The sequence below is a fragment of the Petaurus breviceps genome, unplaced genomic scaffold (genome assembly GCF_028583685.1).
Source record: "Petaurus breviceps papuanus isolate PSGF00001 unplaced genomic scaffold, PetGlider_PUasm1.0 91133, whole genome shotgun sequence".
In the NCBI taxonomy this organism is placed as follows: Eukaryota; Metazoa; Chordata; class Mammalia; order Diprotodontia; family Petauridae; genus Petaurus; species Petaurus breviceps.
In genome coordinates this window covers 12,406,358-12,417,052 of record NW_027187419.1, presented here as the reverse complement: position 1 = coordinate 12,417,052, position 10,695 = coordinate 12,406,358, and positions in this window count along the sequence as shown.

Below are 10,695 nucleotides of genomic sequence, written 5' to 3'. Positions count from 1 at the left end.
TGAATGGGTTCTAGATAATGGATGATACTCTCATGCTTTTCCAGTCACCAATGGAAGCAGGGCTATGTGTTTGCTCCCATTCTTTTTAGCATGAAGTTTTCAAACAGTGTTGTCAGATGCCTTCAATGAGGACAAAAATGGCATCAAGGTCAGCTGCGGCACTGATAGTAAATTATTTAACTTGAAAAGTCCACAAGCCAAAGACTAAAGTGGAGGAAGGGTTCATGTGGGACTTTTTGTTCAGATGATTGTGTGCTCAATGCAGTCTCTGAAGCTAAGATGCAACAGAGTATGGATTGATTCTCTGCCACTTGTACTAATTTTGGCGTAACACCAAAAAAACAGAGGTTCTCCACCAGCCAGCACCACACCATCCATATGTGTAACCACTGGTTACAGCAAATGGAGAAATTTTTAAAGTTGTGGATAACTTCACCCACCTTGGCAGTATACTTTCCAGGGATTTACACATAGATCATGAGATTGATGCATGCATTTCCAGAGCTAGCTTAGTGTTTGGGAGGCTCCAAAAGAAGATGGGAGAGAAGAGGTACTAGTCTGCCTATCAAATTGAAGGTCTACATAACCATTGTGCTGACCTCATTGTTGTATGCCTGTGAAATGTTGGATGGTATACCAGTGCCATGCCAGGAAACGGAATTGCTTTCATTTGAATCGTCTTAGGAAGATTCTGAAGATCACCTTGTAAGATAAGATACTAGACATTGTGGTCTTTTCTCAAATTGAACTAGCAAGCATTCAAACTCTTCTGCAGAGAGTGCAACTCTGATGGGCTGGCCACATTGTTCAAATGCCAAACATACATTTGCCTTAAAGACTATTTTATGGAAAACTCACACCAGGCAAGTGTTCACACTGAGATACAAGGACCCTCTCAATGTCTCTTGAATGACTCTGGTATCAATTGTGAGATATTCGAGAAACTGGTACAGGACCATCCAGCATGATGTGCCCTAATCAAAGAAGGGGATTTGCTCTATGAGTAAAGCAGAATTGCAGTAGCTCAAAAGAAACACAAGATGTGTCAATTTACAGACATCTCCTTCCTAAATGTTCATGTGGACTATCTGTGCCCAACCTGTGGTGAAACTTTCTGAACTTGTATTGGTTTGATTAGCCACAGTGGGCACACCATACATTGACTCCAACATAGTGATGTCATTTTGGTCCTCTGATTATGAAGAACTGATGACTAGCTGATCTCTTCAGCTTTTAGTATTCCCCTTCTCTGAACTTTGTACTTATTGTGTATTTACTTTGTATGTTTGTCTTTGTACATATTGTTTTCCCCCAGTTAGGGGTGGGGAAACTCCTTTTGGGATTTCTTCTGTGCAGTTTGGATTCAGTCAAAGGGCTGCACTTGAGGACCTAAAGAGCCACATGTGGCCTCAAGGCTGCCAGTTCTCCACCCCTGCCCCAGTAGAATGTAAACTCTGACAATAGGCTCTGTTTCATTTTTGTCTTTGTGTTTTTAGTATTTAGCATAGGAGCATACAGTAAGTGACCAATGTTTGGTGAATTGAAATATTTACACTTAAACTTTAAATTTCAATGCATAAAGCATCATGCCTTTGCAGTCACTTCTAAATCTCTTAGGATTCCTTTTTCACTTCTTTTTATTCACTTCTTCTCTTGTATGGTTATAGTAAGTACACACTGTTCTCTTGACTTTTTTTTATCCATCTTGCATTATTTCATTAATATCTTATGCATTATAGTTGCTGGTCTTAATTGAATTGCAGTTTCCAATCAATCAACAAACATATAAGTGTATATACCAGGTACTATGATAGGCCCCAGGGACACAAATATAAAGAAGTAATCACTTTAATGTAGAAATTTATATTCTAATGTATCTCAGTTTATTCGATCATTCCCCTATTGTCATTTGGCACTGTTTCTAGGTGTTTTTTCTTCTCAAGTACAAATAATACCCCTATAAAACTTTTTGATTAGATAGCTATTTTTGTTTTAGACAGGTTCTGAAAAGATATTCTGAGTATCTCCTTTGTTTGCAGAGCTGTTTTCCCAACACTGTCTAGAAGTCCCTGATGCATGCAGCTGTACCCTAAAGTTTTCACAGTTTCATAGGGGCAAGTTATGTTTTATAGCATACAGAAACCTCAAAGGCATTTTATTTAGGGGCTGGGAAGAAAGAAAAAAGGTCCACCAGATAGGAAACATCGGCCTATGGATCACCCTGTTTTTCCTATGCCATACCAGAGAGCCTGTGATGCGGGCCGGACGGTAGTTTCGAGCTTTGACTGTTTAACTAGAGCAATCTTGGGATCATTTTGTTCTCCGGTGCACCCTACCTGTGGAAGAACGGGGGGAGATTTTGCCCTGCAGAGTTGACGGTTTGGAAATAAAAAATACATGACTGGGAGGACGTCCCTTGCTCCTATTCGAAGCCTCCACACCAGGCTCCACTCCCAGGAGCAGAGATCCCTCCCACTGCAGCAGAAACATCCAGGGACCCCGACGCCACCGCTGCCCGTAGTGCTGCCTGACAGAGGTGGGGGGAGGAGAGGCCACGCCTGCGACTAGGGGGTGCACCAGGTGGCCTAATCTCCTTTCAGAAGTTTAACAGCGGAGGGAGGGGAAGTGAACTTTCTCTTGGTAAATGATTTGACCAATCAGGAGCAAGCTCAGCCTACGTCTTTGTACCCTGGACTCCTACTCCAAAATGATGAAATAGGGCGTGAGGATCGGCGGCAAATCTAAGCGTTTTCGTTGTTTTTTTTTTTTTTTTTAAACCAGTTTAAACACATTTAATCTCTTCACATCACCACTCTGCTCTCTCTTTTTTGGGGGGCGGAGGAGGGGACGCTGGTTGGGGAAAGGAAAGAGGAAGACATTTTGTTGTTGAGGGTTTTTTTTTTATTTTTTAATTAAATTTTTTTTTTTTTTAGCATGCTCAAGCTCCACAGTTAAAACCATTCAAGTGTTTCCTTTCAATTAAAACATTTTTTTTAATCGAACACCTGGTCTTTACTGAGTATACTTTTGTTGTCTTTAAACAAAGAAAGTTAAAAACAAATCCAAAAGCCCAGAGAAAATCCCTAAACAAATTATAGCAAGCATTTATATAAGGTCTTCAAAGCGCTTTAAAAATATTATATAATTTGATCCACAAAGCAACCCTGTGAGCTAGGTGCTTTTATTATCTTCATTTTACAGTTAAGGAAATTGAGGCAGGCAAAAGTTAAGTAACTTGCCTAGGGTCGCACAGGTGGTTGAGTACAAATTTGAACTCAAGTGTTACTGAAATTCCAAGCTTGGTTCATCTATCTACTACATCACCAGGCTGACTAACCAACCAAGGGTGGGAGAATTAGGAAAATGCCTCTTTGCCAAAGCCATGTGGTCAGACTCTTCCCTTCTCTTGTCAGTGTGCTTTCTTCTGGGGCAAGCAAAGCCTGATCCAAATGCCTTCCCGAAGTAGGGATTGAGTGAGAGTGCCTTTTAGTTCAGCATATACTCACAGGGAGACATGCAAGAATTTTATTTGAACAGTCTAAGGGTACAAGACTACAGACAAAACCTTAGCTTTTTTCCTCCAGTTTTCCCAACTCATTTTCCTTTTTCTTTTAAAAACGTTTTTGTCATTTTATTGCATAATTTCAAATTGGCAAGCATTTACTTTCTTTCCCTCTCCACTGCCCAGAAAAAAAGAAAAATAAAACCATTGTAACAAAGTATAGTCAAACAAAACTAATTCTCATATTGGCCATATAAAAAAAATGTCTTATTCTGCATGTTTAGTTTATAATTTTTCTTTCAGCTGAGGAACATGATTCATCATGGGTCCTCTGGAGTTATAGCTGATGTTTGTATTGATCAGTGTTCTTAAGTCTTTCAAAATTGTTTTACAATGTTTTTGTTTTAGTAAAAACAAAAACAAAACAGTACTCCTGGTTCTGCTCACTTTATTCTGTATCAGTTTATACAAATCTCAAGTTTTTCTGAAACCATTCCATTCATCATTTCTAACTGTATGATAGTATTCCATTGCATTCATGTTCCATATTTTGTCCAACCATTCCCTAATTAATGAGTTCTCCTTTAGGTTCCAGTTCTTTGCCATCACTAAAAGAGCTGCTGAATGAATGAATAAATGAGTATTTTTTTTACGCACAAGACCCTTTCCTTTTTTTTTTTTTAATCTCTTTGAGGGCATAGACCTAGTAATTGTATTGCTTGATCAAAGGGCATGAACAACTAAGTAACTTTTTGGGCATCGTTCCAAACTGCTTTCCAGAATAACGAGGTACATCTAACTTGACCTATTTTCAATGCTGTGCAAAGGTCTCTGACAAGTGTTGACTCTGATCACAGAAACTAGTCATAAATCATAGTTTGAATTGTGATGTTAAATCTTGGGATCATTGTCATGACTTTCAGGTGCTAATTATATTTCTGGCAGTAGGTCTAAAGCATGTTTAATTGTGAACTTGCTTCAGTCATTCAACCTATCTAGCCTGAGCTCTCTCATCTCCCTTCTTTTATTTCTTTAAACCTTAATATGTCCTCATTTCTTTCCCCTCATTCTCACAAGGGCAAGATATCTTTCCTACTTCCTAAGGTTAACCTCTTAGACTGTGCTAATAACCTCATCCCCTGATTATCTCTTCCAGGAATTTAGTCTATCAATCATTTCTTAAGCTTTTTGATTCTTTGATCTCTCTGTCTCCACAGGCTCATTTCCCCAGGTGCCAGCAAACATTATCAGCCTTCCCTATCCTAAGGGGACCCTCAGAGGATTATATGTCTAAAGTTGGGAAGGACCTATAACTATCTAGTCTAGCCCTCTCATTTTACAGATGAGAAAACTGAGACTCAGTGAGGTTCTGTCTACTGTGCCAAAATGCCTCCTCTTCTTTAAATTTGCTTTACCTTTTTTCACTGCTTAACTTTTTTTTTAAGGCTTAATTCTGAACTTTGTTACTTTCACCATGACCTCCTGGAATCTGGCTTCATTTTCTGTTAAAACTGCTTTAACCAAGGTCACTAATGTCTGCTTTTGTGCTGTTTTCTATAGCAAACTGGGACTACAGCCAACCAACTTCCATGTCACTGATTAAAGTATCCGAGGATGCATTGCCAGCAAGGCAGATCTGGTCTGAAACATTGGTAGCATCAGAGGATCAGCCCACAAAAGACATGGTTCATTCAAAGCAGGAAAGTCAGTCACACAAGCTGCAAGAAGGCAATTCAGTCTTAAAGTAAGCCTGAGGCAGATAAGAGATCAAAAGAGCAGTTAGGAAAATATAGTCCAAGGTGAAGTGTGAATTAAGAGAAACCAGGAGGCCAGTGAGTCCTGAATCTGAATAAATTAACCAACAAGCAATGATTAAACACCTTGGGGGGATTTGATAGCAAAAAAACATGTACTTATATAAGTAAATGCACCCACACATGGATATGTATGCACACATATAAAATAAATGCAAAGTAACTTTTGGAGGGGGAGAAGCACTGACAATAAACATCAATATAAACTTGCTTCACAATTGACATTTAAAATAAATGGTTTGGGGGAGGCTAGATGGCACAGTGAATAGAGCACAGGCCCTGAAGTTCAAATCAGGCCTCAGACACTTAATACGTACTAGCCATGTGACTTTGGGCAAGTCACTTAACCTCAATTGCCCTGCCCTCCAAAAAAGCAAAAAAAAAAAGTTTTTAATACATAAAACATCATGAGAATTTTTCTGTGACTCAAGTCTCTCTAAGATTCTTTTTCATTGTTTTCACTTTTCCCTTTCACACATAGTATGTCTTCTGTTCTATTTCTTCCCTTTTCAACTTTTCAGTATTTCAGCAAATTTCTTGTAAATTTCATATTCCTCATATTTGTCTATTTTAATAGCATTATCACATTCCATTGCATTAATGTACCACAATTTATTTAGTAATTCTCTTATTTTGGGCATTTAGGTTGTTCCTAGTTTCTTTTCCTTTTTGTAATCATAAGTAATTCCTCTATAAAAATCTTTGATAAGATAACACTTCCATGAAATAGTCTCAACAATGGAATTATAGAGTATGCTTATTTTAGATACTCTTGCTATGTATACAAATAGCTTTCCAGAAAGATTCTAATAGCTTGCAATTCCACCAGCATTGTTTTTATCCCAACCCACCATTTTAATTTTTACCAATTTATTCAGTTTTGTTAATCTGCTAGCTATAAATTGGTATCTTAAGAGTTATTTTAATTTGTATTTCCTCAATTATTAGTGAGATTGAACATTTTTTGAAGTGATTATTAAGTTTGTGCTTTCTATTTTGTAAACCATTCATATCTCTTGGCCTCTGATCAATTAAGGGTTGGAAATTTTCTATGTAAACTTTTAATAGTGCTTTGTATATTTTTAATGTCAGGCTTTTATGCCATACTTGCCATACAATGATATAATAGAAAGCCAGCTCCAAAGTCAGAAATAACTAGATCCAAGCCCTGCCTCTGAAATATACTACCTATGTGACCTTTGGCAAATCAATTTAGCCTTTCATTTGCCAATCTTCATCACTAAGAGTTTCCTATACTAATGAAGTTGCAGGTCTGGACAAAAATTTGGAACAATATTTATGGCAATCTACTATTTTCTTTCCTGAAATAGGAGGCATGATGCAATTCCCTATGTAGAAGAGCCTGAGGAGCCTGTTTTTGGAAAGTGAATAGAAGTGCCCTGCTCCATGATGAAGAGTATGCCACAGATTTTTTTTTGTGGCTGGTTCTAGTCTACTAACCATATGATAAGATGTTGGTTGGCCATGTAATCCAGAACGTGGGTGCTTTCAAAAGGCAGTAGTAGTCCAGGGTGAATCTCTTGGTTCTGATTCTTTCTAGACTCTCTGGCATTAGAGAAGGAGCACAAGGTGCTATGGAACTTGGGCCCTCCCTCACCTGGAGCCACGGTGAAACTGAAAGCACATAACCTTGTTGTTGCATCTGTCTTCTCTTTCCAGCTTTTAGATGAAGGATAAAGGTGTCTATGACTTTAAGAGTTTAAGAAGTTTAGGAGAGCAAGTCATCAGGAGGTCTAAGAGCAGAGTCTGTGTCAGGATTTTTGACCAGCCAGCCCAGCACCAAAGCCCCACTGGAATGATCTGAGGAGCCCATCCAAGCAGTACCTGAGACAAGGATTCGTCCTGTGCTTATGCCGAATTTGAAAGTAAACCTAGAGGAGTGAATGCTATGTAGAAAATGAATTAAATTTGAACCCAGTCTTTCCCAAGTTCTGGGGAAATGTTTGTATTTCTGTTTCTGCTATATATTCTCATTAAATATCCCTCTGTAAAGACTAATTGAAATTAATTTATTAAATGGAACTGTGGCACTAATCTTTGGGAGACAAATAGAGGAAAGAACACACATTATTTTCTAGGTTCTCATTGCTTCTCATCTGGACTATTGTAATAGTTCCCTAATTGGTTTCCTGACTCTATCCCCTCCTCTCCAAACCATCCTCTATATCAGTTGCCAAAATGATATTCCTAAAATACCTGTCTGGTCATCCTCATCTCTGCCTCCTGGAGCCCCTAACTCACTTCAGGGCTCAGCGTTAAGAGGCCTTTCCTGATGTCCCCAGTTGGTTGTATTTTTAAAAATTACTTTGTATTTATTTTGTACATATTCTATATTTATTTGTGAAGATGTTTTCCCTTAATATTAGAATATATGATTCTTAAGAGCAAGGACTATCTCACTTTTGTGTGTCCCCAGAGTCTAGCACAGTGCCTAGTAGGCAAATAGGTATTGGACAAGTGCTTGTTTGATTAATTGATATCACTTTATTAAAAACTACTCCTTTGTATTCCTTGGCTAATTTGTGGACATGTTTTATTTCCTCTTTTCGAATTTCAGTTCCTTGACAACAATCGACCATGTGGGTTTTTTTTTTTTTTTGTATCTTTAGCATCTGGTACGCAGTAGGCCCTTAACAATTTTCTGTTGAATTGAACTGACCCCCAAATTCATCCCTAAAAAGAATTTAATAAAATTTAATTTGTTCATACACCATAGAAATGGCAATTTAGATTATCCACTCTAAACATTTAATTTACAGAGGAGCAAAATGAGAGCCAGGGAAGTAAAGTGACTCATTCAAAGTTAGTGGCAAAATGAGGACCAAGAACTTAGGCCTCCTTCTCTTGGTTTAAACAACAACATAGATATGTTCAAATCACAACATACCTGCCACACTTGAACTGTCATGTTTTTAGCACATTTTTTTTTCACTGAAGAATTATTTCTGAAAAAGATACTAAGGTGCTTGGTATAAAAATCCTTGTTGACTAAGGCCTAAGGTATTAATTTTTTACCTTATGCTAGAATTCTTGGCTAGATATGAATGTCATTTAACTTTCACAGAAGAAACCAAGTGATTCTTTTTGAATTAGACCTCTTTCTCACTGGTAAAAATAAATGGCAGATCATAGGCATGTACATAAAATGACTTTCTAACTTTGTCTTGAATTAGGATACTGGTTACCAAAAAAAGTTATTAGAAAACATAATAAAGTTCCATCTAGTAAGTGCCCTATATAGACTCTAGATAGAGTACTGAGAGAAGAGCTTCAAAAAATTTTCTATTTCTAGAGGTAATCAGTTCTTTAGTGGAGTTGTCTAGGAACTGACTGGTTCTGAGTGATAGCAAAGTTTCCTCCCCATATATCTTTATAATCAAGGAAGCAACAGCCACAGGTTTCAAAAGCATGCCATGGAAATGTAATGGGAATGTAAATTTTAAAGATCTTCCCTGCCCCTAAGCTAAAGTGCACCTGGAGCCTGGGGTGGGAGGCTTGTTTTTCAGTAGATACTTTTTGTTTGGCCAGTGGGTCCAAAAGGTTGTTACATTCTCTGAGCCAGGAGAAGGCTATATAAGCCCTGATGTGAGGCTTTGTTTTGGGGCTCACTTTGAGAAGTGTTCTGTGATTTCATCTGGATTCTGGGAAGCCGTTGTCTGGAGCCCCCCGGCTTTGAAAAACCCAGATGTTGACTGGGTATGGATGTAATGGTTGGACAGTTTGGAAATCTGTCTACTTGATCTGTTTCTGTCTTGATAATTCTGCCTGTATACTTTGAAGTTCGGGGTGCTGACCTTTTTCCCCTGAACAAGGTAAACGATATATGTCAGACTGATTAAAGTAAGCTTGTTAACCCATTTTGAGTTGCTTTCCTTTAACAAAGCAGATCCAAGAACCTGTGGTAGTTGCAAACCCTGAGGACACTTGGGGTGCTTGCTGCTACAGGAAACTAAGAAACTTCACCTGAATGCCCTCTTATTTAAAAATAACTAATCTAGATCAGGCTGTTTCTTCCCATATCTTAATAATCTTTTCTAGAATTTTCCTTTATTTAGCATGAGTATCACCGTCACCAATGGCTTGGATCAGTTCAAAAGAGTAAATCAAATTTCAATAACACCCATCTGAATATTTCTGATCCCCACCCATGATCATCTCCATCTGACATAACTATAGATTGAGAATCAGTCAAACCATTCATTAAATGTCTACTCTGTACTATCCACTATTTTGGGTTGCTAGGAATATAAAGACAAAAGTCGGAGACAGCCCCTGATCCCAAGGAGCTTCCATTCTACTAGGCAGGAACATATTCACAGACAAATGTGTAGGTACATGATAAAAAGCAAAATAAGTAAATAAATGGTGATGGGGGCACTAACAACTAGGAGAATTAGGAAAGTCCTATTCATGGAAATGGGACTTAAGTTGAGCCTTGAAGGAAGCTAAGGAATTCAAGAGGTATAGCATCAGGTATAGTGTTTTAATATATAGAGATGCTTTTTATGTGACTCTGGAGAGTTGAAATTCACTACATTGACTTGAATACATTTTTATTAGACTAATTTTCTAGCGTCTGGAATTTTGGCTTGAAACCATGAAAAGCTTTTATAATTCAGCTCCTTAATGCAGTCTGTAGCATCATCAGTAAGAGCTCAGGCACAGAACTGGATTAACTCAGAGCCTGTGAAACTCACTTAACATTTTAATTAACTGTACTTAGCTTGTGAGGTATTAATAACAAGTGTTGATGACTTTTATTCACATTCAAATTCTCATAATGGAGAGGCAGTAGTCCTGAAACATAGAATTTAAGATCATTGGGGAAGAGGCTGCTTAATTTTTGTCTTTGAATTACCAGCGCCTAGCATATTCCTGGAATTCATGAGCTGTTTTAGAAATGCTTGTCTAAGTGAATGGAAAATGTCTAGAAGGAAGGGGAAGACTTGACAAAGATGAAGGGGGAAGCAATGCAAAGGAAGGGATAGTGGTCAGTGTTAGAATTATAACTCTTACTTTGAAAGATAAATGAAATGAAGTAAAATTTATATCACTTTTTTTCTTCATTTCAAGAGACCCTTTGATTCTATGTAACATTTATTAAACCCTACTATGTGCCAGGCAGTGTTCCAGGTGCTAGAGCTCACTCAAACTTGTCCAGTTACTCACTGGGGCAAGCCAACAGGTCATTCTTTTTGAAATTACCCATATTGCACATCTTCTTACTCAGGATCTATAGGATACAAAGTTACCAGAAACATATATTTGAATAACATTACCTATTTTAAATTTTTTTCTGAAGTTTATTCAAATTTCATGAGTTTAGTATGGAAATAAGAGCCAAATAAAACACTCTAA